The sequence below is a fragment of the Panthera tigris genome, chromosome F3 (assembly GCF_018350195.1).
Source record: "Panthera tigris isolate Pti1 chromosome F3, P.tigris_Pti1_mat1.1, whole genome shotgun sequence".
Taxonomy (NCBI): domain Eukaryota; kingdom Metazoa; phylum Chordata; class Mammalia; order Carnivora; family Felidae; genus Panthera; species Panthera tigris.
This window is the reverse complement of record NC_056678.1, coordinates 33,505,678-33,532,627: the sequence shown is the minus strand read 5'-3', so window position 1 is coordinate 33,532,627 and position 26,950 is coordinate 33,505,678. Positions and strand designations below refer to the sequence as shown.

Sequence of the window (26,950 nt, the reverse complement as noted above, 5' to 3'; positions counted from 1 at the left end):
AAGTGAAGCTCTCAGAGTTTAAACAAGTGGGCAAGATCATAATTTGTAAGTCCCAGGTGAGTCTGATTCATTCATTCCCAGTTTTGTTCCAGAGAGGAATCGAGGGACTGCCCCATGACTACAGATATTCACATTTATCTAGAACTCTCCAAGTCCATTATTCGCCTTGCTTCTTTGCCAGTTTTATTAAGTGGACAGAATTGATTTTATTATAATTATTTTATTATAATTGATTTGTGTATTATTATAATTATATAATTACTATCCTTCTCCCCTCTTTTTGCAAATGAGAAAATGAAAGCGCTCAGAATCTTTTCTGACTTGCCCAACCCCACCAACATTCTCCTAATTCCTGATCCACCAGAACACTTCCAACAGCTGTGGGAGGGAAGCCACGGCAGCTGTTGTGACACCAGACCACACAGGGCTCCCACGGCTGGGCCAGGGTACGGAGTCCTTAATACACTTTCTGTCATGCTTTTGGATATCACTGAAGACAAGGGCTCCTAACTGACTGTGGAGACCTATTTGGCCACAGTCTCCCTCAGAGTTTTCAGCAGAAAGCCTGTGGGCCGGGTCCAGGGGCAGAGGAAAGGGCCTGCCTGCAGATCTTGAAGAAAGAGACGTGTGTGGGGCTCACTCCTCACTGCCATTCCTTGAATAAGGGTGCTTGATGCTTCACAAAAGAAAAGGTCTTCACCGTGTTTCACAAAAGGACCCGTTTTTTTTTTTTTTTTTTTACTAATTATGCCCCAGGCAACCGCAGGGGTTGGGGGGAACATTTGAACCTAATCTAAAACTTGGGATCGCCTGGGCGGTTCAGTCCATGAAGTGTCCGACTTCAGCTCGGGTCATGATCTCCTGGTTGTTGAGTTTGAGCTTTGGATCCTCTGCCTCCCTCTTTCTCTCTGCCCCTCCCTCACTTGCTCTCCCTTGCTCTTTCTCTCTCTCTCTCTCTCTCTCTCTCTCTCAAATAAATAAATAAACACACTTAAACAAAACAAAACAAAACAAAACAAAACAAAACACTTGCAAAATTCCAAACAGTGATTTGACTGTGAGAACCAGAGCTCTGAAGGAGCATGCTAACACTGAGAGAAAGGGGACTAGAGGCAGACCAGCAGGAGGTGGGGCCCCCATCCACAGGGAGCCCTCTCTCTTGAGTCGACTGCTGGGACTCCCAGAAGTCCCCTGCTTACTCCATTTCCCTGTTCCCCGCCCCCCCCCCCCGCCCCCCGCCGGAAGTGAGATAAATGGTCTCATAGTTGTGGGTTTTGATATCTTTTTAAAGGATTAGAGAGGAAGAAATAGCTTTTGTTTTCTTTTTTCCCAGTCGGCTAAACATGACATCTGACCTGCAGGCTCAGAAAACAACTTGACTTGCAGTGTTGAGCCATTAGACAAGACAACAGCCTGGGGTATTCTCTCCTGGAATGGGGGAAGCCCAGGCTGTCTTTTCTCCTAACATTTGTGGCAATCATCAGAAAAGAGCAGCTGTCAGGATCGCCTCCTGCCCCCATGGGGTTGCCAAGCCGCCGCAATCTTTATTTAATTGGTTTATTAATCTTACAACGCAATACCAGCCTCTGTCTCGTTGTGACTCACTAGCTAACCAGAACTGGGTTTTGTAAATATGTTTAATTAAGCTCCAAAAGCCACGAGCCTTCTGTCTTCTTGGTTACAATCTCCCACCAGGCCAGACACCAGCCAGAACCGAAATGAATGAATGGTTGTGCTTCCTTGTCTATCTGTTCCCACTAGGAGGTGGTGAAGCCAGAGCAGGACGTTCTGAGGGAAGAAATGTCTTCCCCCTCATCAGAGGTTTACCTCTCCCCGTGACTGGAGGACTACTATTCTGTGGAGAAACATGAATTAAGAGCTCCACAGGAAGAAGAAAGAAAAGGATATCATTCAACCTTTTATATGTAAATTGCTCTTTCTTCTAGCCACCCATCATCGTCTGGAATGAGACCTGTCTGTCGCAAAGGAGCGGCCCTTCTCTGTGATTCTTTGAACTCCTGGGCACAATGCCCCCACCCTGGGGAGGGTGGGAATGTCCAGGGATGGGTCTAGGGAAGAAACGCATGACTGTATCTTCTACCACGTCATCTTAACAGCTCTTTGCACATCTGTCTCACCCCACAAATGCAGTGATAGCAGGCAAAGACTAGTATCTAGCTCAGTGCAGGACAAATAGTAGACATTTAAAGATGGAAAACAAGGAAGGCAAGCAGGAAGGAGAGAGAGGAAAGAGAGAAAAAAGGAAAGAAGGAAGGGAAGAGAAGGAGGGAGAGAAACAGGAAGGAGAAGCAGGTGAGTAACTGAGGAAGTTGGATGGATGGATGGATGGATGGGTGGATGGGTGGGTGGATGATGGAGGGATTTGGATAAGGGACTCCACTCACTATTACACAGACCCCATGGTTCCAGGAAACCAAGCCACGGTTTTCTTCCTCAGGGTGTAATTTCACTGGAAGAGTCTCTTTCCTGGGAAAGTCCCCAGAAAGCGTGGTCAGAGACAGCTTATGTGAAGTCACACGGCACACTACCAAACAACGGCAGCAGGAAGAAAACAATCCCAATCTGTCAACCAGTTGTTTTGAAGACGAGATGTTAAAACAACTCACTGCGGAGGCTCTAGAGGTCATCTTTATTTATCCATCTATTTCGTTTTCACTGAATTGTGTCCACAGGGCACTGAGCACCCAGAATAAACAAAACTGCAAAATTAAATCTACCATCTGGACATTTCTAAACATCTGGATATCTGGCATCATGTTGACCCGGACTGATTGTCTCACGGCCATGTAGTTATAGCCCAGAGCACCAGCCTCTTTGGAAGTTGATCTTACATCAGTTTTCGTAACGCCCCACTTTCCCTCACTCCAGCGATATGAACAGAGAAGGGAAAGTGCATCTCCCCGTGCTACTGAGGAGGGAACTAAGACCCAGGAAGGAACAGAAGCTATCCAGTGATGAGTTTAACGAGGGAAAGCTCTTTAAAGAGGAGGCTCCATGCTTCTGGGGACCCTTTCCAGAGGCAGATGTACAGAACGGCCCGAACTGAAGTCATCACTTCCCACTGCCCACATATATACATCAAAAAAAAAAAAAAAAAAAAAAAAAGGGCAAGACAAAGGGGGCAGACTGGAGGCTGCTTGGGAACTGGGAGAAGATTGGCACCACTTTAGACATGACCCCCGATACGCACACACACAGCCACACATGCGCACACAGACGCCATATGTCTTTAAGATGCATTTTATTTTAAACCCATAAGGAGAAAACGATCCTCTCTGCAGGCCCTCCCCCCTTGCCTGCCAGCCTCACATCCCTTCTCGGTTGTTCCCAGCTTGCTGCAGTGTGTTTTTGTTTTCTGTACTGGGTGATGGATTATAGAAGAGCAAATTAGCTCCCACTGCTTTTAAGATGCATTTTCTCTCTTAAAGAGACGATGATGTGAGCATTACTTCTCTCTCCCTACTGCCTGCCTTGGCCCTTGGCTGCTGTCACTGCTGCTTTAGGAGGGCATCCTCAGAAGGGAGGCAGCCCTGCCTCCCAAGTCTCCTCGTTCCAGCCCCAGGGCATCTCTCTGGTTACTCCAGGCTATTTTTACCTATCTCTGTATCAATACATGTGAATCCAGCTGCCTAGCACACAGTAGACACTGTTGGATGAACGAATACATAAATGATGGATGAAGTATAAACACTAAGGTCTCAATGAAATAAATGTTTCTCTCTCTCTCTCTCTCTCTCTCTCTCTTCCTCCCTCCCCCCACCCCTCACCCAACTCCGGGTCCTATGTGCAGCCCCCAAAGCAGAAGCATTGGCAATCACCTGGGAGCAAGGTTGCCAGGGTCCCGGGTAAACTATACCCAGACGAAACTTCGAGAAGCACTGCTATGTGGTCCTAAGCAGAGGCAGGAAGGTAGACAAGATGACCCCTTAAGGCCCCTCGCTACCTTATATGTCTCTCAGATCAAAGTGGTATCAGATTCATATGGTTATGGAAGGCTGAGCCCAGGATCATTACAGACCCAGAGTGCTGGCCTAGGATGGGGAAGGTGGGATTTCAACTCTTCCTTCCTTTCTGTCTCTCTCTTCCTGCTGTTCTGCCTCTTTGGAGGTCCCAGCTGACAGATCTGGAGCACAGCAAGGCTTTGCTCTAACTAATTGCCAACAGTTGGCTGTAGCTACAGATTCATTATTCAAAAAGGCTCATTAATCTCCTAATGCCAGTGTAGCCATGGCTGCTGATGGTGCCTGTCACCTCCCAGCACCCAGGTCCCAGTGGGATACCCTGGGTCTCTGGCAACACAGCAGTAGGAAATACCTTCCCTCTCAGAAGGCTAAGCCTAGGGACACAGAGCCAGGCTGATTTAGAAACTGGTTAATCCGGGGCACCTGAGGGGCTCCGTCAGTTAAGTGTCCAACTTGGGCTCAGGTCATGATCTCATGATTTGTGAGTTTGAGCCCGGCATCGGGCTCTGTGCTGACCGTTTGGAGCCTGGAGCCTGCTTCCGATTCTGTGACTCCCTCTCTCTTCTGTCCCTCCCCCTCTCACACTCTGTCTCTGTCTCTCTCAAAAATTAATAAAAGGTTAAAAAAAAATTTTAGAAACTGGTTAATCCCTGCCTCTGGCTGGGGTGGTCCTAGGGGGCCTGACCCAATGATTCAGGTGGGTGCAAGATGGATTATAGGAATACCAAGGGAAGGACTATCTGGGACCTCTTGGTTGAGCTGAGCTGCCCATCTCATAGCCAGATTAAGGAATCTGTCCCTTTTTCTCTTGGGTCTAGGAGTGGGCTCTTGGAAAACCTTGCAGCATGTTTAGAGACGTGGAAAAGGTGCGTTCTAGACAGTTCATGATGAAGGAGTCCTAAAAACCTTCAGAGCCTCTTGCCAAGGTGAGTCAGAGGCTCCAACATGCACGTATGCTATGGCTCAGATAACATGATGTAAATGTTTTCCTGTCTTTCTCCTCGAAGTTCTGCTTCTGTGGATTTGTTTTTCCAAAACTACACATTCTTAAGAGAAGGGATGGGTGTGTTGTGTCTTTCACACCTACCTCCTGGTTCCCAACTCCTGGCCCTGCTAAGCCATCAGCTACCCACCTAGAGCCATGCTTAGATACAGGGGTAAAGGAGAGAGTACAGGGTGGTGGGGGTGGGGCGAACGAGCAAGACAAGACAGGCAGGGAAAGAGAGCATGAGAAGAAAGGAGCCGTTTGGGGGTACATCTCTGAGCGGCAAGAATATGATGAGTAAGACGCTTGACGAAGGCTGATGCCACTGTTTACATCCAGTTGCTCTGGGACTGGTCCAGACGGGTGAGCTGCCCACCAGCCGGAGGGCTGAGGTGGCACAGCTTAGGGCTTTATCCTCTTTCTTCTTCTAACATAAACAAAATGTTCAGACAGAAAATTTGAAAGAATCATAGAAGAAATGCTAATTGTCTAATACAGATGGTGGGTATGTAGGTGTCCATGTTTTTTGCTGTTTTCTTTCTTCAAATGAACCAGACCCGCTGGCCTCTGTCATTTCCATCAATATTGTCAAAGCAGATGTGAGCAAGCAGCCCCTCTCTGAAGTCATCAAAGTAGTTGCTAAAACAACACTGCCCTCTGCTGACCACAGGCTCTCACATCCCGGGGACAGCTCCTCCTGGCAAAAGACTCCCGAAGGGCAGGATCAGATTGTTCTACCCAGCCTTTTGCTTTGTCCCTCCTGGGTCTACCCTTTCTTTGCCTCGGTGCCCCCCGGTCCCCCTGGGACCCCCCCCCCGGCACAGCACCAGGCACCAGACTGACATCCAGCTAAGCTCAGACCATTAAATCATGTGCTGGGGCAGCTGATGTCTTTGTGTCTCCATTTTTTCTACGACCATTTACTGAGTATCTGCTTGTGTGAGGCACAGCGCAAGGGCTGTGTGTGGGGCGAAGCGATAGCTCCACGCTGTGGATAAATAACTTGACCACTCGGAGCCTCAGAGACCTATGAAATAGGGATCATCAGCCTCTTCCTTCCCTGGGGTAAAGGAGGACTCTAAACCAGAGAGTGAGAAAGACTGCAATAAACCCAGGGCTTTCTGACACACCTGAAAAGAACCAGAGGGCACTCACCTCCTTAAAGCAACAGTGAACCCATTTCCAGGTTGTTTGTTGACCTCAGGTAAATACCCTAGGCCTTGACACGTTCGATGTTAACCATCCTGAGGTAGCTGGTGCTTAGATATCTCTCCCAATGGAAAGGGGTAAAGCAGACTGGATCATCCCAAGTAGTGGCCACCTATGGGGACAAAGTCCCTGTGTAACTGGAACCTGAGAAGCATTCGGGATAGGTCAGAGCAGGGGCTCTCAAACTTGACCTGTGTCAAGGGGAGCTGTTAAGACCCAGATTGCCAGCCCCACCCTCAGTCTCTGAATCACTGTGTGTGGTGTGGAGCCTGAGAATCTGCAGTTTTAATAGGTCCCCACATAAGCGGACCAGACTGAGAACTAGTGGCCTAGGTTGTGCTGTGGTAATAACTCCTGAGTTTCGGTGGCTTCACAGCACGGAAGTTCATTTCTTGTTCGTGCCATGTATGGAAAGAGTCCGTACGGCTGTGCTCCACAGTCACTGGAGGGCCCAGCTAATAAGTGCCCCACCATCTTATAGCTGCATCTTCTAGAACATCTGACCTTCGCAGCTGCTGTGACAAGGGAAGAGAAAGTGAAAAGTCCTATTTGGGCTTTGAACTGTCTCAGTCCAGAAGTGATGTGAGAAATCATATCCATTCAATGTTTATAGCAGCATCATCAACAATAGCCCAAGTATGGAAAGAGCCCAAATGTCCATCGATGGATGAATGGATAAAGAAGATGTGGTATACATATACACACACACACACACACACACACACACACACACACACACACACACAATGGAGCATTACTCGGCAGTCAAAAAGAATGAAATCTGGCTATTTGCAACCACGTGGATGGAAAGGGAGGGTATTATGCTAAGTGCAATTAGTCAGTCAGAGAAAGACAAACGTCATATGACTTCACTCATAGGAGGACTTTAAGACACAGAACAGATGAACGCAAGGGAAGGGAAGCAAAAATAATATAAAAACAGGGAGGGGAGGGAGACAAAACAGAAGAGACTCTTAAGTATGGAGAACAGACAGAAGGTTACTGGAGAGGTTGGGGGATGGGCTAAATGGGTCAGGGGCACTAAGGAATCTACTCCTGAAATCATTGTTGCACCATGTGCTAACTAATTTGGACGTGAATTTAAAAAATTAAATTAAAATTAAAAAAAAGAAATCCTATCCATTCACATTTTATTGACCAGAACTCCTCCCATGCCCGTGTTCCAGGTAGAAGTGATCCATACCCCTAAGAGGACAGGTGAACTGGATGTTGGTGAGCCCTTGTACTGATGGACATATCACCCAGGCATCTCCCTTCTCACTCATGATAGCATGTGCAATCAAATAGAAATGGGGTGGTGGTTATTGGGGACATATTTTCGGCCTCTCAGATGTCGGTCATCAGGTGACGATGATGGTGGTAGGAAATAACTACTGAGTGCTCATATGTGCCAGGAATTGTTCCAAGTGCTTTTGTGTATGAACTCACTTGTCCCTCACAACAACCCTGTACGGTAAGCCCCCTTCACATTCCCACTGTATAAATGAGGAAGCTGAAGCAAAGAGTAGTTACGTAGCTTTCCCAGGTAACACAGGTAGTAAGAGACACAGCAGGGACTGTAACCCCGCCCATCTGACACGAAAGTCCATGCTTCTAACGACTGTTCTGCTCCACCACTGGGCTGTTCATCTTATTTTATTGTTAATGTTTATTTATTTTGAGAGAGAGAAAGAGAGGGAAAGCACAAGCAGGAGAGGGGCAGAGGGAGGGGGGGATAGAGAAAGGAGGGTAGAGGATCTGAAGCAGTCTCCGCGCTGACAGCAGAGATCCCGAGGCAGGGCTTGAACTCATGAACAGCGAGATGATGACCTGAGCCGAAGTCAGATGCTTAACCGACTGAGCCACCCAGGCGCCCAGGTTCACTTTATTTTTGGAAGAGAGAGTAGGGCAGACTGTAGTGGGAAAACCTGGTTTCTGGTAAGTCCAGACCTGAATATTCTAAATATAAACAGGTCGGCAGAGAAACCAGTATAACTCTACTGATATACAAAGGAGTTGGCTCAAGCCAGATATATGCAAACGGGGTTCAGTTCCAAAGGAGGGTCTTTTAAAGCCCTCATTGATGACCCACACTGGCTAGAAGACCAAGCAGGTTGTCTCTGGTCCCCTAAAAGATCATAATCTGCCCAGTGGTTGACCAGAGTTTGGGAGGGTGGGGCAAGACATTTTTCCACTCTTCTCTTAGGTTTGCCTCCCAGATCATATAGATCCTCCTTAAGTGGGACCCAGGGATCGCCTTAATCTGTCCTCTTTTCCTCTTTCCCCCCAAACCCTCCCCTTGGCCCTGCTCTGTGGGAAGAGACGCTTCAAGCTGTGGTATCCCACCCCAAGATCGGGGCATCTCCTGTCACTGTACCCTGGTGGGCAAGGGACGAGCTCTCATTTGACAATATCATACAAAGAGCCTTTAAGTTTTAGTGTAACTGAGACACAGCCTTAATGATTAAGGACTAAATCCCTCAGGTTAGAGCATCTACATGAAATATAAGCCTTTCTACCACTGAGAGTGATAGGCTCTCAAAACATCCATGGATTAGGCTAATAAAAACTGTTTCTTTGTTCTGTATTACCAAAGACGCCCCCCCCCAACCCACTCCACAATAAACTGGGAAAGGAGGAGCTAAAAACATGTATAGTTAGGAATGGGAAGAGAAAGATCCTACCTGGACACCCAGGATTCAAGGAGTTTGGTTTTTTCCTCATGGATGAAGTGGATAGGACTTGGGGGTGAAAAGGCCTCTGGCTGATCCATGAGTGGCCAGGAGAGGGCGCTGGTCTTGTCCCTTAAAGAGTCCATTCCGGAGCTCCCACTTGGCCCCTCTTGATCATTCCATATTTCTGGGGGAATGTTAGGCCATCAAGAGGGATCTGTTTAACCCAAAACACAGGATACTTAGTGCTTCAAAGGGAGTCGGTCTTTGGCCTCAAAATATCAGATTTCTTCCCTGGGGTTTACAATCCTCTCATTTCCTGTTTTTCTGAATAAAAGTTCAAAATCTCCTTGGCAGTGATTTTAAAACAACAGTTTTCAAGGCGGCCTGAAAATACTGGCTATTTTGTTCAGACGACTATCAAAGATTCATGGTCAGTTATTCCATCCATGCATGTCTCTCTCTGTACCCCTCTCTCTGTCTGTCTGTCTGTCTGTCTCTCTCTCTCTCTCTCATACACACACACACACACACACACGCAATCATTCACTCAACATTCAGAATTTCTGTTGACAACTCAAACTTGTCTGCAGCCAGGGATCTGACTGAGGAGACGGACGATTGGGAATTAACCGAGTGTTCAAATAAATTATTCTGCACTGAAGGTCTGTATCATGAAGGGTCTCCAACCTGTTCAGGGGTGTGCTTAGCACTACCAAGGCATAGTTCTATCAAGTGGTGACTGAAGCAATTCTTTCTGACCGAGTCACCAGGTGGTTAAAGGCATGGAAATATATCTTTCCTTTCTTGCAGGAATACCTGTCAAATGGACCAGCAGTGGGAATTGTGTGTTGAAAAAGAGGCAACAACAACTCACTTCTCAGCTAATTCTGACATGTAAAGCTTGTTGCATACACAGCTCCTGGAGGGCACCCCCTGGGCTCTGACTCCACACTGAGAATGCAAAAACAGGCTTGAGGGTTTCACACTGTCAGCAAATCCACGTTTTGAGAGGGCAGGAAAGGCAGACTTGGGATCTTCTGGAGCTCTTATTCCAGCCCGTGTGCAGGGGAGACGGCCTGACCCTGATGCTTCCTTACTTCAGCCCTGTCCATGTGCACAAGGTGACTTCAGGTAACCTTCTCTAGGCCATGTTCCTCCCATCTAACCAAAAATGTCTTCCCCAGGATCAAGTGCATTGTGCCTAAGAATGACTGCTCTCATCAAGCTCCTTGGCTCCCCTGCATAGTGGCTTCTATAGAATAATCCTTGTGGTTTACCAAGACTTAGCCTGTTATTTCTGAACCCGATCAGTGAACATTCACTAAGGTTCTTTCTCAGGGTCTACTCAACCTCCATGCAAACAAACAAGTCCACTTCACCAGTTTCCCAGATGATCCCAGATATGTCTTTATCACATTCGGCATTTCTTAAGCATCTACTAAGTTCTAATAATACACTAAGAACTAAGGCTCTAAAGATGGATATGAGGGGCACCTGGGTGACTCAGTGGTTAAGCATCTGACTTTGGCTCAGGTCATGATCTCACAGTTCGTGAGTTCGAGCCCGGCGTTGGGCTCTGTGCTGACATCTCAGAGCCTGGAGCCTGCTTCGGATTCTGTGTCTCCCTCTCTCTCTCTCTCTGCCCCTCCCCAGCTTGCACTCTGTCTCTCTGTCTTTCTCTCTTTCAAAAATAAATAAACATAAAAATTTTTAAGATAAATATGATATGGTGGTACGTATTCTCAAAGAATGTATGCTCTAACTGGGAAGTAAGTCATCAAGAAGATATTTTCAACATGATAATCATATATTGAGTGACAGAGGCACATCATTGGAGTGATAAGATCTTATGGGACTCTCCTTGTCTTTTCCAAGCAAGCCTTCTTAAACAGTTGAAGTTTGAGATGCTTTTTAAAGGTGAATAAATGCAGGATGGGTATCCTAAGCAAAACAAGAGTGCCAACATAATAAAGCTCATGAAGCATAAAAAATAGGGAAGTGTGCACAGGGATTTGAGCTAGATCTGCGCCGTGCCACAGAACTTGGATTTGATCTTGCAAGCAATGAGGAGCCATGGGCAGATTTTTAGATAAGAGTAACATGTTCAGATTTGCATTACAGATCACTCACTCCAGCAGGGAGTGGTTGGGGAGGAGAATGGGGATGGAAGGAGAACAGAACTATAGAAAATAAGACCAATTCAGAGCTCTTGCTGTAATCCAGGCAAGAGATGATAAAGTTAAAACACGAAGGAATGGAGAAGGGGCAAAATCAAGACGTATTTAGGAAATTAAATCAGTGAGACTTGGAGATTTACTGGATGTTGAAGGGTCAGGGAGGGTGGGGAGTCACAAGGGACTTGGGCTTCCAGATTCACTCACTACAAGGATAGCACAGGATACAGGCTGAAGAAGAGGTGTGGGGAGACATCAGGTTCTATTTCGTAGTTCCACTCCACCCCTAACCCTTTGCACTTCTTTTAGGTACAGTTTTACACATGCTGAATGCGAGGGGACCACAGGACCCCTGGGGGAGGTGTTTAGTCTTGTCCTTGAAGAATTCACATTCTGATAAAGAAAACAGACACGTAGGATCAAAATTTGCCTAGACTCAACTATCTATAATGCCACAGTCCATTATCTACAATTCCAAAATCCAAAGAGTCCAGCAAATCTGAAAGGAATTTTTATTACATAAACTCGAAGTAAATTTATTTGATAGCAAAACTAAACAAAATTGACTCCAGCTCACCATTTAACCCATCAAGTGTGGCCAAGAGTAGGTTCTACGTAGATATGATGGCTCACACTGGAGTCAAGTAACAAGAAAATGAACATTCCCCAGCAGAAAAAGGGTTGAGGTGTGAACCCAGAAAGGGGATAGAGGGCTGGGTAGACCCCACAGGAGGCTATCCTGTATGCTCATGAGAACCCCCGTGCTGGCAAGATCACGTTATTATTCCCATTCTGTAGATGAAGAAACTGAGGCTCAGATTTATCTGAAGTTACCCAACAAAGACTCAAATCTAGAATGAAAACCCCTTTCACGAGATAAGGATTTGCAAAGGGACAATGGGACCTGAACTATGTTTATTCTTTTTTTTTTTTTCACCGTCTATTTTGAGAGAGAGAGAGAGAGAGAGAGGGAAAGAGAGAGAATCCCAAGCAGGCTTCATGCTGACATGGGCCTCAAACTCATGATCCCATGAAATCATGACCTGAGCCAAAATCAAGAGTTGGATGTTTAACCAACCTACTGAGCCACCCAGGCACCCCCCGCCCCCCGCCATGAACTGTTTTTATTCTAAGCCTTAAGATCAACTGACTTTCCAGTTCACTTTCTAGCTGTTTCATGTTGATTAAACACCACCTACAGACATGCTTTTCAAACTTGAGCTCTAACTCACCCTTCTCCAGTCCGTGGTTAGGAGCAGAATCTGTTCCAGGAGACTTGCTCTAGAGCAACAAACTGTGATTCTCCCCATGGGAAGAGAAAAGCCACAGAACAGTTCTTAAGTTTAAAAACTAGCAATAGGATCTGTGGAACACATGGGCAGGTGGTATGTGATGGGTGGTGTATCTGTGTCTCTGCAGGTTTCACTTCCGGATTCTGTGCATGGAATGTCTAGTAACTAATGGCGGCAGGGGGTCCATTCTCCTGAGATTCCATCAGCTGTGCTGCCCTGCCTTGGGTTAGAAAGCTGGCCATCTATGCCCCGGTTCCCTTTTTAGAGAAAAAAAGGACAAAGCAATGGCCCAGGAGTCTGGCTTGTTGACTTGTGGACTCATGATACCTCCAGTCCTCCAGCTGCAACTGGGGCCCCTTCAGTGTAATTCTCCCAGCCACAGACCCAGCCCCATGCCAGGCTCAGACATCGGAATTGTCTTCCACAAGGAGACAGGTTTCATGAGATTCGGCATCCAACCCTTCTCAGGGCTAATGCTGAACTCTCTGACTGAGTTGCTGAATATTCATGCAACTAGTACTCCTCCCTGAACCCCATTTCCAACCTGGATTCCTGTGCTGGGATCTGTGCATTAAAACTATGCCCAGTGCCCAATTCCTCCGGGACAGAGGCACTTTCTTGCTTTTGTGCCCACCCCTAACCTGGGTTTAGACTCTCACCCTGGTATCTCTCACCAAATCTCACCCCCCCATGCTATCTTTCAGCCTGCTTTCCTCAATCCTAATTTATATGTGTCGAATGAATTAATAAATTTCTAGCTGCTATATGCTAGGCATATATAGACAGTGTCTACCCTAGGGGCCCCAAATTTATTGAAATAAATTCGTTCAATAATTTAAAATTTTGAATATAATGGAAGAATGAATAAGGTATGGCCAAAATACTGTGGAAAGAGTGTGCTATTTCGGCCTGGAGGATTTCATACAGCGGGTAGACTGTGAGCTGTTCTGGAAGCATGGCTAGTAATCTTCTAAGCAGAAAATGAGAGTACATCCCAGGCAGAGGAAGGAGCCCATGCAAATGCATGTGGTGTGACAATCTCAGAACACTGGCTTCTCCTAGACGCCCCACTGCTGTTCTCTGCACACTCGTGACGTCCCCATTACCTCTTGTGGGAACTCTGGGATGTGACAATTTGCTGACATTGCCACCCTCTCCAGATACCAAGCCCCATCTGGTCCCTAACCCTTCCATTCTCAGCTGGGTTACAGGTTATGATAAGGTCAACCTCCCCTTACAGGGAAATGTCCAAAACGACTGGCCTGGCTTTGTTTCAAAGGCCGGTATTTCCAAAGCTTCCCAGGGTTGTGAAAAGAATGGTATCTGCCTTTAATGCTGGTCTGTTCTTCTGTCCTTGGAATTGACGATGCCCTAGTCCAGAACAATGGAAGAAACGTCTTCCTCTTTTTTCTCCCACACACCAGCTTGCAGGCCGTGGCCCCAAACCTGACCCTCTGAGCAGGCGAATTCAGGTCCTCTAGACCCCAGCATCAATCAATAATTTTCTAGTGCTACCAAGGACACTGGCCTTGCCACCACTGCAGGAACATGGGCCCTTGTCCTCTTTGTAATTCTTGAGTGTGGTTGTTTTCTCCAAGGTTTTGGAAAGCCTAGGCAGACCATTTCCTCTGTGCTTCCTCCCACCAGCTGGGGGAGAGGCAGGAATGCTGAAAGCTCAGATCAGAACGATCCATTACACCCACTGTCAACGCCAGCCTGCTCCCGTCCCCATGCTGTGGACTCACCTCCAGTAGAAGTGCAGGAACTAGCCTTGGACTTGGAGTGTATTGTGTCTGTTCCCAAGGCACTGCACTGAGCCACGGCCAGGCCGTTGTGCTCAGCCCACAGAGTTGCCCTGGAGACATCGTGCCTGCATTCTCTCCCTCCACACGTTCTGTCAATCCATCTCCGAAGGTCACGTTTGAACTGTAGCACTGAAAACAGTCAAACAAGAGATCGGGTGTCTAAATCAAGCAATTTTTCCTTCCTTGGAAGCAAATTATTGCTGCTAAATTTTACTTATGGTCAGTTCTATTATTTAAATGTTCCGTCTCAGGAACAACTGCAGATGAGAACATCTAGGTAGTGATGTTGCTGGCAGCCTCAGGAGCCCTCCTCCACCTGCAAGCCTGGAACAGGGGAGGGACTGGGGCGGGAGAAGGGGTTCACTTGCCCTGGGCAAGTGTCTAGGGAGAGGAGGAAAAAGGAGGACTTTCTTGTTGCTATTTTCCCCAGGGACAACGGGGGCGGATACGTCCCCAGAATGCTGTCTAGCTCTCAGGTCCTAGCACCCCAGTTGTCCAAGAGTCCTGGTTGTCACCCTCCCGTTATTAAGGAGAGGATTTGTCTTTCGCTACCTCCCCACTTGTGACTAAGTCCGTAACTGGTGCATTCGTTGGACTTCACTGGGTGCTAGATTGCTCTAGACCACCCCTCCTTCTGGCAAAGACAGTTACCCCAAGAGGGGAAAGGACCTGTCACCTCTACAGGTGAGAGCTCACTGGACGTGGAAATCCTCTGTCCCGGCCACCCGGGACATGCATGCACGCTTGCCCATCGATGCAGACACTGCCTCTTTCTTGGCTCCCTGTCCTGCCTCCACCCCGCTCTCCTGAGCTGCCTTACTCTGCAGAGGCTCTAACTGAGTCATGCGCCCAAAAGGTCCTCTTCCTGAGTGCTTATCATCTTCCAAGCACTTTACCTACATTCTCTCATTTAATTCTCATGGCCCTCTTGTTGAGCAAAGTATCCCTTTATGCCCATTTGATGCATGAGAAACAGGTGCAGAAATGTTGAAGAATTTGCCTGGGGATCACACTTCTAGTGATAAGGCACCCAAAATTCAATCCCAAGTCTGGTCTTGTGTCTGACTCTTAGGCTTTTCACTGTGGCTCTCCAAGATGTTTATATATTATAAAATTCCAAGGTCTATCCAGGAGTCACTTCCGAAGGTCAGCTATTCATTCAGTAGACAAAGTCTTCAACAGGCAAATCCTTCCAGAATGCCTGCTCTGCGCTGGGCACCATAAGGACAGAGGAGATTCGTGTCCTTAGTCCCATTGGGTCCTTTCCACACGGAAGAGGGAGAAGGAGGCTCAGTCATTATCTCTGGAAAGTTTCCAGAAGGCTGACATCCTGAAGATGACTGGTCTGAGATGTCCCCCTCCTAAGGGACAATGGGCAGCAGAGGGAGGTGGGAGGAGGGGAGGACTGTCACTTCAGTGCCTGGCACATTGCCCACCCCCCATAGCAGACACTTGAAAAATACTTGCTAGTTCTTAGAATATGATAGATAAGAACAGCAATCACCACACAGAGCAAGAATATGGAGAATTTTGAGGCACGGCTTTTTTGAGAAAAGGTTGGTTAGAAAAAGTCCTGTCAAGAAAAAGATCTGTTTTCCCCCATTAGGCAGAGGGGTGGACACAGGCACCTGGTCTGGACAGAATGCTGTCACTAGAGGGCAGTGGCAGCTTGCTCTTGGGAGTGAAGAAGCCCTGAGTCCCTTCTCCCCCGAGAAGCCCAGAGCAATCCTGCTGCGTTCTAACTCTGCCCTATGCGGGGGCAGGACCCGGAGGTGAGCATGTGACTTTCAGCAGGGAACAAGTGTAACCTTACTTTCCATGACTCATACAATCCTTTCCTTACCTGGGACACCGACAGTAGAGAGACTCGTGGGGTGGATTGACATCATTAGCCCAATTTGACAGATGAGAACAGGAAGATCCTTGAGGTTTAGACTCTGCCCAGGTTGCCTGGCTAATAAGGACACCGTGGGAACAAATGCTAGATTCCCTAAACCCCAGTTCGGGGCCAATTCCAGGGCCTTTGCGAACAGAGTAAAGTGGGCTGAATTCTTTAGTGAAATTCTCACATCATAATTTTCCCTTTGTCAGCCATTTCCTTTGTTATTTGTTCATTCCCTGGAGGCTTAGGAAGAGACAGAAAAAGGAAATTAAAATCAAAGAGGACAATCAGGTACTTTGTCAGTAGCCTTGATGAAAGTTTGGAACATATTTTCCACCAAGTGATACTCAGGATCACCCCCTCATTGCACTTGACCCCCTCCCATCCCCACTGTTTCTCAAGGTCACGTGCTGGTGACCATGGAGAGTCGTGACTGATTCCTCCAGTCGTGGACAGAGAAATACACGCAGATAATGTTGGATACAGAGGAGAAAGGTTCTACAGTCTCTGCTGGGGCTCTCACATGGGAACTGACTAGGTCATCAGCCAAAAATCTGAAGCCAGGCTCATAGGCTTTGTCCCTTACCCCACTTATTCCTGGAACATGGCATATACGAAGGCTGGGCTCATTTGGGAATGTGACTCAAAGCAACGGAGACGGTAGATTCTTTTAGCACAGAGACACAGAGCGAACATGTGAGGAGGGGATCAGGTGAAAATCTACTCGCCTTGTAGACATCCAACCTGCAAGAACCAACGGGATGCCTGCCCCACCCAGGGTAGGGCGAGATACAGCTGAATGTCTGCTGAACCTTGGCAGGGGTGGAGGAGAAAGACAGAAAGATCTAAGCACAGGGTATACAGGGTGAAGGAGTTATCGGAGAAAGGAGAAGAAAGTTCAGATGGAATGAGCTGACACACCCTCCCTAGGTGGAGGGGCCATGCGGAAACACCCAGAGATCCTGACTGACCAGCCCACCCCTGACACTCAACTCTCTGTGTCCTCTAAAGAAATCGGAAGCTGCGGCACAAACCAGGAGCCATGGCTGTTTGCATGTATATTCTGTGGGTTCTGCGTGTGTGTAGGGGCAGCCGATGGTAAACCCATTACTAATGCACCTCCTTCTGCTGTTAATAGTGTCAAACTCAGGACACAGCAGAAAACCCTTCTTTTAGGTCTTATTCTGCCCTTCGATTTTTCAGACCCTTTGTGGAACTTGCTTTGCACCGGGTGATATGATAGTACGGAGGTCACTGAAGCATGGTTTCTACGCTTAGAGAGCTCGTCACTACTGGACAACCCTGACATGTGGCAGACCGGTTTCCACCCAGTGGAGCAGGGTGCGAGCGGTTGCAGAGTTGGGCTCAGAGAACATCCATTTTTGCCTGTGCCCGGGGAAGAGTGATCAGGGGAGGAGACTTCTTAACGGTCCGGCTCAAACAAAAAGATGAGCGCATCGCAGGCTGCGGGAACAATGTAGACCAAGCGGCATCTCTATTCCTGGAAGTACTAGAAATCTGGTGTCTTATTTTTAAAACAAATAAACACGAAAGTAGCAAGTATTACGTTGATTCATGCCTGCATGCCAGCCTGTTGGTACCATCCTACAATTTCCATTTCCTCCCTCTCGCCCCCACTTTGGGTGCCCATTCCATTCTCTCTTATCCAACTTCAAATTGGAAATGTGTTATGAAATAAGGGGTGTTTGTTCTTTGGTGGCCCCTCTCCCCTCTCATTACTCTGCCTGTCATACTTTCAAGGCCTTGGACAATGTTTCTTTTCTTGCTTCACCAGCCGCATTTGGGGCATCTTTCCCTTTTTCTCTTACTGCCCAGTAACAATGCACTTCTCTCTGTTTCTCCAGTAGGCATGGCTCCTTTCTACCTCAGGGCCTTTCCACAAGCTGTTCTTTTGCTTAACTTTTCACGTAGTTAGTTCTTCTTCCTTCTGAGTCCAGTTTGAAAGTCACTGTCTCCGGGCTTGGTAAGGTCCCCTAACACATATTTTCACAGTGTCCTAAACTGTTCATAGTACCTACTGCATTTGTGATGATCTGTATTTGTTTAAAATCTGACTCCACGGCTAGAATGCAAGACTCATTAGGGAAGAAACCGCTTATCTTATTTGTTACTGTATGTTTGGAGCCCAAAATAGTGCACAAAACAGAGTAGATGCTTAATAAATATTTGTTGCAGGAATGAATGGAAGGGTGGATGGATGGAAGGATGGATGGATGGATGGACAGATGGATGGAGGTTGCTTTCCCTTCCCTTTTCCACCCTGGCACCTCATTATGTCTTGTCGTCATTTGGTTATCCAAAAAGCTCAATCTGGAGGTCTAATCAAACATAAAAGAGAGTGCAGACCAATGCTCTTTGAAAGAAAAACATTGTTCTGTTCTCATGAGCACACCTCCCTTGTCTCCTCCTTACCCCAAACCATAAGAGGACTCCTTACTTTGTTCAGTTGAAGGGTAAGCATGACCACATGGGAGCAGTGGAGGTGGGCACCCAGTGAGTACACTTGGTCACTTCTCCCTTTGCTGACATCCCCTGTGACAAGCTCAGATGCACACGTCACTTTAGGTGAGAGAAGGACGCTTCCTGGTGAGAATGGGCCTTCCTTCTCCTCTCCTCTACCCCTTTAGTTCAGACCTTCATCTCCATGATAGTAGAGCCTCCCTGCTGACTTTCTAGTCTCTAATTTCTCCCCAATTCTGGCACCCCGACATTGGTATGCGGCAAGCATCCTTGCTTAAGAATCTACAGTGCAGATGGGGTGCCTGGGTGGCTCAGATGGCTAAGCGTCTGACTCCAGCTCAGGTCATGATCTCACAGTTGGTGAGTTTGAGACCCGCATCGGGCTCTGTGCTGACAGCTCAGAGCTTAGAACCTGCTTCGGATTCTGTCTCCCTCTCTCTCTGCCCCTCCCCTGCTCACACTCTGTCTCTCTTTCTCTCTCTCTCTCTCTCAAAAATAAATAAACTTAAAAAAAAATCTACAGTGCCTCTACTGCCTCACAGCCAAGTCGAAAGCCTCAGTCAGGCTGCTCAAACACCCTCCTGGGCCAGCCTTGTCCCCCATGCACTTGTCCCCCGTGCACTGCAGGGCCACCCTGTCATTTCCAACATGCATCTTACATATTCCAGCCTCTGTATTTTCCCTAACCCCACCCCACCCACCACATCTCCCACATCTGGTCCTAGTCACCTTTAAGGACCAGGCTGACTTCCATGACACTTTTCCATGAAACCATTCCTAACGCCTCCAACCCCCAGCTCTCCTGCCAAGGCCCCGTCCCTGGGGACAATGTGAGGTAATAGTACCTGATGCAGTTGTTGATTCATCTCCAGTTGTTTTCTATGCCTTGCCTCCTCTACTGGGCACAGAGTTGATGTTGAATAGACACTCAGTGGGACTGCTGATTAGAGAAACAATAGAGACAAGGCCATTAAAAGAATCTGAACCAGACAACGTTGCAAGCATGTGTGAGTGTGCACATGCATGTATATGTGCCCAAGTACACGTGCATTCTCACGCCCCAGTCTCTCTTCTACCTCCCTGGAACACATTCCTGAATGGATGCCCCTCCAGTTCTCTAGCCACCTGTGCTACTGCTCCAGCCATGGATTCTTTGCCCCTGCTCCCAGCCTCTGATGTCCAGCATATGGCCTGGTCAGTACCTGCGAGGACATCTACCTTTGGAACTCAGCATAAAGAGGTAACACTTTGTCCCATGGCGCCCAGCATGGAACCCATTTCTATTTCCACAGCTGAGAATTCATCTCTGGCTCTGTGGCTCACCAAGGCCAGCAGTGCGCAGGTGGATGGAAGGAAAGGGGAAGAAGAGGGAGGGTTCCAGGGGGCTGGTGCTGACCAGCAAGCAGTTCCTTGCCCAATTCAAACTTGTATCAGCGCACATTACGTAGCACAGACTTGGCTGGTTCGTGTGCTTGGACAGAAGTTCTAGGAGTGTAGAGTCTGGGTCTGGTTTTGTGTCCCCAGTACCTAGTACGTGGTCAGTGTTGATAAACATTTAAGGAATGAGTGCATGCGTGCCTGTGCTGAAGAAGACTTCAGTCCCCTATGGAGATAAACTTTCTAACACATGTTGATGCCCAAGGGCATTACTTGACTGTTTCAAGCTGTGATGAACTCCCCAGTTCCAGTGTTCAGACAGGAGGAAGACAGCTGCTGGACAGGGACACTGTACTCAGGGAATCTAAGTGGTGGCAACACAGGCTAAAATTCAAGGCAGGAAAAGATTAAGGACGACGAAGAGCTGTAGACAAAGTTTTGGGAACCGCACAGAGGAAGGAGGGACTAGTTGCAAGAAAGTCGGGAAATCATGGAAGGCTTCGCGGATGAGATAGTATTTGATGAGGATTTTTAAAATCTATAGCATTTCCATAGGCAGAGAAGGAGGAAAGGGCATTCTATATTGATAGACCAGCACAAGCGAAGGTCAGGAGCGTTGGGTAAAGTGGTGTGTCAGAAATCAGGGTCTCGGATGCAAAGCTAGAGAGTTAGCTGGGTGGATGGAGGGACTCAAGGGAGAGAGGACAGTTTTGTGCCAGGTCCTAGAATGCCTTCAGTGATGGGCCAAGGTGTTTGGACTTTATCCTGTAGGTAATAGATCTTTTTTTTTTTTTTTTGAGGTAAAAGCAATATGTTTTCTTGAGATTATTCTAGCAAGAATGAAAGTTGGATTGGAGGGAAAACAGTATTAGTCCACATTTACTGAGTCTTTACCATCTGCTAGTCACTGTACCAACCAACTGGCATTCTGTCTCACTCCACCCTACCAGTGTATGAAATAAGTTCACAAATTATCCCCTTTCACAGGTGGGGAAACTGAGGCACAGAGAGGTTAAGTCACTTGTCCAAGGCCATACATCCTGTCAACGGACAACCCAGGAGTCTAACCTAGAAGACTTCTCCAGAGCCACGTTTAGGTATCTCAATTGGCCACCTCCCCCAGGGACCAGTTAGAGCCTAATCTATCACAATAGTACCAGAGAGAGGAGAAGGAGGGCCTGAATTAAAATTGTGGCAATGAAGATATAAAAGAGGCAGCATTTACTTACTTTCTGTGTGAAAAGGATAGCAGGGAATATCTATATCTATCTATTTATAGCTGTATCTATATTGTATATTCTACAGAATATATTCTATATTCTTTTACTTGCATCCACATGAAATACTGGAGTGATTGAAAAGAAACTAATAAGAGTGGCCACCTATAGAGGGCAGGGCGGGTGGGGGGGTGGGAAAGGGTGGATGGAAAGGTGAAACACCTCAATGTATGCCTTTTATTTCTTTATTTTTATTTTTTGATATATGTCTTTTAATATAGTTCTGATTTCTGACCCCTGTGAATGTGTTATGTGTTCAAAAAACACAAGCGATTTTAAAAAATTGAAAAGGCACAATTTAAAAGCTAATTTAAAGGAACAATTAAAAGTGCATAACAGCTGATTGGATTTGGAAGGCAATGAAAGGGACAACACAGTCAAAGAAAGTGACTGGGACCCTACCTTGAGTGTTTGGGAAGATGGTACGTCCACAGCCTAGCTGGGGAGACAGGGGGAGAGGGGTCTGAAGAAAGCTCTTACACGTTCAGGATTATTTGTGGATGGAGTTGGACATCTGGATGTTAAGGTTAAGGTCAACAACCCAGACGGGGGTGTTGACTTGGTGCATTCACATGATGATGGTAACAGACTCTGTGAGTGGATGTTAGGATTAAGGGAAGAGTAGGGAAAGAGAAAGCAAAGGGCAAAAGACGGAAGTTCAAGGAAACTTCACTGAAAGGAACAGCCCAAAGGAGGCTGAGATGGTCAAGAGCAGGATGGAGAGGTGAGTACGGGGGAAGAGAGTCAGCTAGAGTTTCCAGAGGAAAGAGAATGATCTCCTAAGGACTAATGGGATAGGACTGAAAAGAAGATGGTAGGTTTTGGGATCAGGATGCTATGCTTCTAGAAACAGGGGACAGGTGATAGATCAGAGAGTTGGGGTGGGGCCATGCAACAGAGGGTCCCCCTGCTTCTCTTCCCATTCTGTAAGAGACAACTGGACACAGAGCGGTCTTCGGTCCCTACATTTCGATCCAAGTAGATATCCTCTTGGTCGGGAAGGTGTTTTTAGACAACACTCCAGCAACTGAGTGGATAAAAAAGAAACTGAGGCAGGCAGTCCTAGAAGGCTTCTCTAATGTTCTGTTATCACCCCATCCAGGCCAATGGAAGCCAGTAATTTGCAGTTTTGTTTTTGCTTTTTCTTCTTGCTCCCTTGCCATTACACACATCAATGCAAACACAATTACACACACGCACACACACGCACAGAAGGCATAAAAGGGCCCTCTGCAAAAGCATTTTTCTGGATCGGACTCAATGCTGCTTGGAGGGAGGGAAAGCAAAGCAGAGGAAAGGCAGGAGAGACGCAAGCCACCATAGCTACTTTTCCTCCCCTTTAAGACTGCCTGGTTACGGTCCTGGGAAAGAAAACCCCTGCATTCCTCCCCTTTAATTCGGTTTATTGTTAAAGCGCTGGAGCAGCTAATCCTCACAGACCTGTAGGAGCTGGAGTAGGAGCACCGGGAGCACCATTCCTTCCGAGTCTTCAGGTAAGATGAACCTGACTCTTTTCTCGGTTTTAGGAGGTTTCCTTGCTTAAGGGGAGGCATGTGGCACCTAGAGATGTGGCAGAAGAGCCACCTTTGCAAGCAACTTGGGTATTTTCTTCATTTCTGCCCCATTTCCAGGCTTGCCTGACTCTCGTGGTATCAAGGATAAGTTGTAGCTGCCTTGGAAAATAAGTCTGAGCGGGGCCCAGGTGGAACCTCCGTGCAGAGCCATCTGCCATCACTTCGGGGTTGGCTTGAGGGGGAACCTTTTGCACTTCTGGGCAGGGAAAGGGGGGCAAGATATCTGTATATGTCCCTCCTGCAATGCCTGCCTGCAGGCTGCATTCTAGGGACAATCCTCAGGGCTCTGTGGCTGGGAGGGGCTGTCTGTCTGCGGGGGTGTCAGGACCTCCAGCGAGCTTGCAACCCTGCCTCCTGCTCAACCTTCATCTCTTAACCTCTCTGACCCCATCTGTCAAGGAGCAATGCGTTCTGCCTACCTGTCTGGGCTGTCGTGAGCATTAAGAGAGCCAGGGGGCAGAAAAGGCAGTTTGTAAACAGCCTGTGGCTCTGCAAACCCCAGGAAAGCGGGCCAGCCTCAGTCCCTCCCGGCGGGGTCCACCGCCAGGCGCCAGCTCCACGTCCCGCCTGGGCGGCTTCAGGATGCAGGACTCATTGCTGTCAGTCACGAGACTGCTCCTTCACCTTCCCCAGGGGCGCTTCTGTCTCCCTTCCGTCTTGAAACTTCCCCAGTTGCGCCGGCAGGTGAAGACGTTAAAAGAAGGTCTGATTGCTCCACCACCCCCATCCGCGCTGTGGCCCCTTCTCTCCACGTAACTTTGACGCACAAACATTAACCCCGAAGCTCCCGGAGGCAGCGGCCAGGGCTCGCGCTGGTCTGGCGGTAGTGCATGGCTGGCCAGCGGCTTGCTCTGGAGCCAGATAAACTGATCATGAGAAACATCTCTGAGGAGGGTCAAAGAGTCGAGCAGGGTTCTCCTGGGTAAGGAGATGATCTTTCCCAGATCAGAGGCCGGAAACAGCCCAGCCCCGGGCAGTTCTTTTGCCCCAGCTTAACCCGGGGCCAAAGATGAGCTCCAATAGGCCATGACACAAAGTGCTTAGTAATACCTGGTATGGGAACTGCGCTTTACAGTTTATAATGTGCTTTTAAGCTACTGGCTTTAGGACAAGCCCATCGAGCTGGTGGGGCAAGTAATAGTTCTCCCTTAGTATGGATGAGACTCAAAGAGGCTTGCCTGGCGTTGCAAAGCTGGATATTGGTGGTATCTGGTTAATGACGGTGGCGTTTGACCCCAGAACTTCTGACATCATCAGTGACCTCTCCATGATACCACAGATAGCTATGGTGTATGGGGTGGGGGACAGGTGTGGATGTGCGTGTGTATTAACAGCACTCCTGAGACAGACGGGGCAAAACTTGGGGAAAGAAGCCTGAGGTCCGAGCGACAAGAGGTTTGAGCTGGAGCCAGGAGAGGCAGTAGATGGCCCGGCCTCAGTGCCTTTCTCAGATCATCCAAGTCACGTGTTCCCCGGGGGGCTCGGTCAGGGGCTGGGTGCTGGGGTTGCATGAAAGCACCCCAAGGGTGAAGCCCGGTAAGTGAAATCGGATAATCACCTCCAGGAGAGAGGCAACAGGTTTTGTGGTGGCTCTCTGATGGACGGGGGCTCCCAGGCCAGCTCTGTCACATACTATCTGATTTGGGGCATCCTGCTCAACATTTCTAGCCATCAGCACCGCAGCTACCGAACGGGCTTCATGACACCTCCCCTAAAGGTGACAGTGAGGCCGAGGGGAGGAGGGGAGGCAGGTGAGGCGCCCGCAAGGTGCGGCTGCCAGCGCTCAGCAGGCATCCTGCGAGGCCGGGGAGCACTTGGGAGCAGGGGGCTGGGACAGGAAATACTCCCCACCCCCCCACCCCCGAGGCAGAGAGCGCCGCCCTCGATCCCTCTCCCGCGTTCACACACGCGCAAGCGGCTAGAATAAGCGCCCCGCTCAGCGCGTGCGGTGCGGGGCCCCCCCACGCCGGCGCCGCCAGCCCGCCCAGTGAATGAGCTACAGCATGAATGAGACGGCGGCCGCGCGCGCGCGCTACAACCGCAGGCGCGCCCCCGCGGTCACCGGCTGGGGGGCTGGGGGCTTGGGGGCTGGGGCCCGGCGGCATGTGCCCCGCCCCGCCCCGCCCCGCGAGCGCGGCGGTGCCAGCCGGTCAAGCCCGAGTCCCGGGAGGCAGGGCTGGTCCCGCAGAGCATCCTGCCACAGCTCGCCTCGTGCACCCCTTCCCGGGGCGGACCGTGCCTGGCGGTGCCAGGAAGGAGCCCTGCACCTGCACAGAGGACGCACCTCTTGCACGGGTCTGGCTTTAAGGGCCGCGTGTGGCAGATACACGGTCAGCACCATTCCCCCTGGAAACTCCTTAGAAAGGTGCCCCAGAGAGACCAGCATAAACCCTTCCCAGGCAGCTTCCCAGTGTGGCCTCAGAGCTCTCTTCTGCTGGTTCGGCACCAGATGAAGTAGTGGGTTTGCATTTCAAGACCGTGCTGTATGAAAAATTAGATACTTTCAAACACTTTAAAATCACCGTGAAATGAGATGTCCACACGGTGAGACGCACTTGGGAGCTGAGACCAGTTAGGGAGCAGTGGATTCACGTCTCCTCCTGCGTGTTCGCCTCTAAAGTGCTTTTGTTTTCCTCTCTTTCCCGGCCGGTGCATGGTGTTTAATTCATGTGCCTGTAATGTGGACCCGCTGCATGGCATCGTCGAGGCTGCAGAATGATTCTCTTGTGCCCACTGACGCCACGGGAGTGCTGAGAATTAGAGCAGGGATCATTATTCCCGTGCAGCAGATGAGGAAACTGAGGCCCCCTGTGCTTAGAAGCACATCGGGAATCAGGAGCACCCCCTACTCTCTCCAGTGACTCCTATGTGTTGACCTCTCAGCCACTAAGTGAAGCCTTGGAGCGTGTTCTTCATTTATTTTATAAGAGGCACACAGTAAACCTTAGGCAACATGTGGATTCTGGCTTGTCACTGCAGCAGGACGGACTTGGTTACACGTAAATGTGGGTTTGAGCCTAAAATAAACTGCAGGAGGCAATTGAAAAACATCCTTCCTCCGTGATTTTGTGAACAGAAACTGGCACGCAGAGTTGGCCCATGAGACGCAGGCCTAGTGGGAGCACTGGGGATGGAGTCCATACTCCTCAGAGGTTCTGTTCTGCCAGAAGTCTCCAGGAGGCTTGCAGGTTTGGCGCTTGGGCTCTGGAAAACTGACCAGCCACTTGAGCTGCAGCCCATGAACTGGGCCTGACAGCCACCCAGGCCCAGCTATATGCCTGTGACATCATGAAGTGGTATGGCTGAGGGCAGCAGACTGCTGGAAATTTCTTAGGGCTAAAACAAATGGAGAATCACAAAGTATCAGAAATAGCCAGTCACCCCATTTTCCAAAGTAAGTTTGGGCAACCCTGGAGTCCCTGGATGCTAGCAGATGTCACAAAAGGAAAGTTTCACAATCTCGTAAGTTTGGGTCATGACAGGTTAAACAGCATTAACCGAGGGTGTGTAATAGTCCTCAGAGCCTTTCATAAGCTAATATGGGTCATGAATCTTTAAAGAAGGGGCAGCAAACCCACTTTGCACACAAAGAATCTTCTGGGACTAGTATTTTAAAAAACAAACTTCAGGAAACCTTTGTCTGTTCCAATCTCTTTTCACTAAAGAGAAATGTGGAAGCCCAGAAGTGTACAGTGACTTCCCTGGGGCTGCACAGCTTCTCCGTACCAAATCAAAACTGGAACCAGAACTTGAGCTCTTTCTAATGTCCCTCTCAATCCAAAGGATGACGCAAAGTCCAATATGGGCCAGAGCCCAGGAGATGGCGGGGGGCGGGGGGCGGTCAGGGCAAGAAAACAACCCAGCTTTAGCGTTTCAGCCCCTTATAACCACACAATTTATACATTGCCATGACTCCATGTGCCCCAGCCTGGAGGCAGAGAGCACACTCTTATTAAAGATGATCCAACTGATAACCTCCCTCCCAAGACCCACAGGCCTTTCTGAGTCATGCTCCCAAGAAATGGAAAGCCCTGTATGCAGACCATAAAGCGGTCTTAGGGTGGCCTGGTTCCACTGAGGTCAGTAAAAGAGCCACACATGCCTCACCATGCCCCAGAGTGACTTATACCTGCTTGCTCAGAAGCCCCAAGTGAGAGCATAAGCAAAGGTACAGTGACTCTTCTCCTAGGTAGAGTTGAGAGCCGTTATCTGTAGGTTGAAGGCTGCAGACATGCT

The 26,950-nt window shown here is 48.6% G+C and overlaps 1 protein-coding gene across 2 annotated transcripts in view; it reads left to right on the top strand.

Annotated features, from left to right (window-relative positions):
* Positions 1-22,579: 22,579 nt before the first annotated feature.
* Positions 22,580-26,950, top strand: part of CAMK1G (calcium/calmodulin dependent protein kinase IG) — a 29,364-nt gene continuing 24,993 nt past the window's right edge. The window contains exon 1 of one of the 2 annotated variants that reach the window (XM_042975971.1): positions 22,580-22,633. The gene's annotated coding sequence lies outside the window, so the exon portion shown is untranslated. Of the gene's footprint in view, positions 22,634-24,971; positions 25,045-26,950 lie in introns of those variants that run through there. The other variant, XM_042975970.1, reaches the window with a different exon arrangement.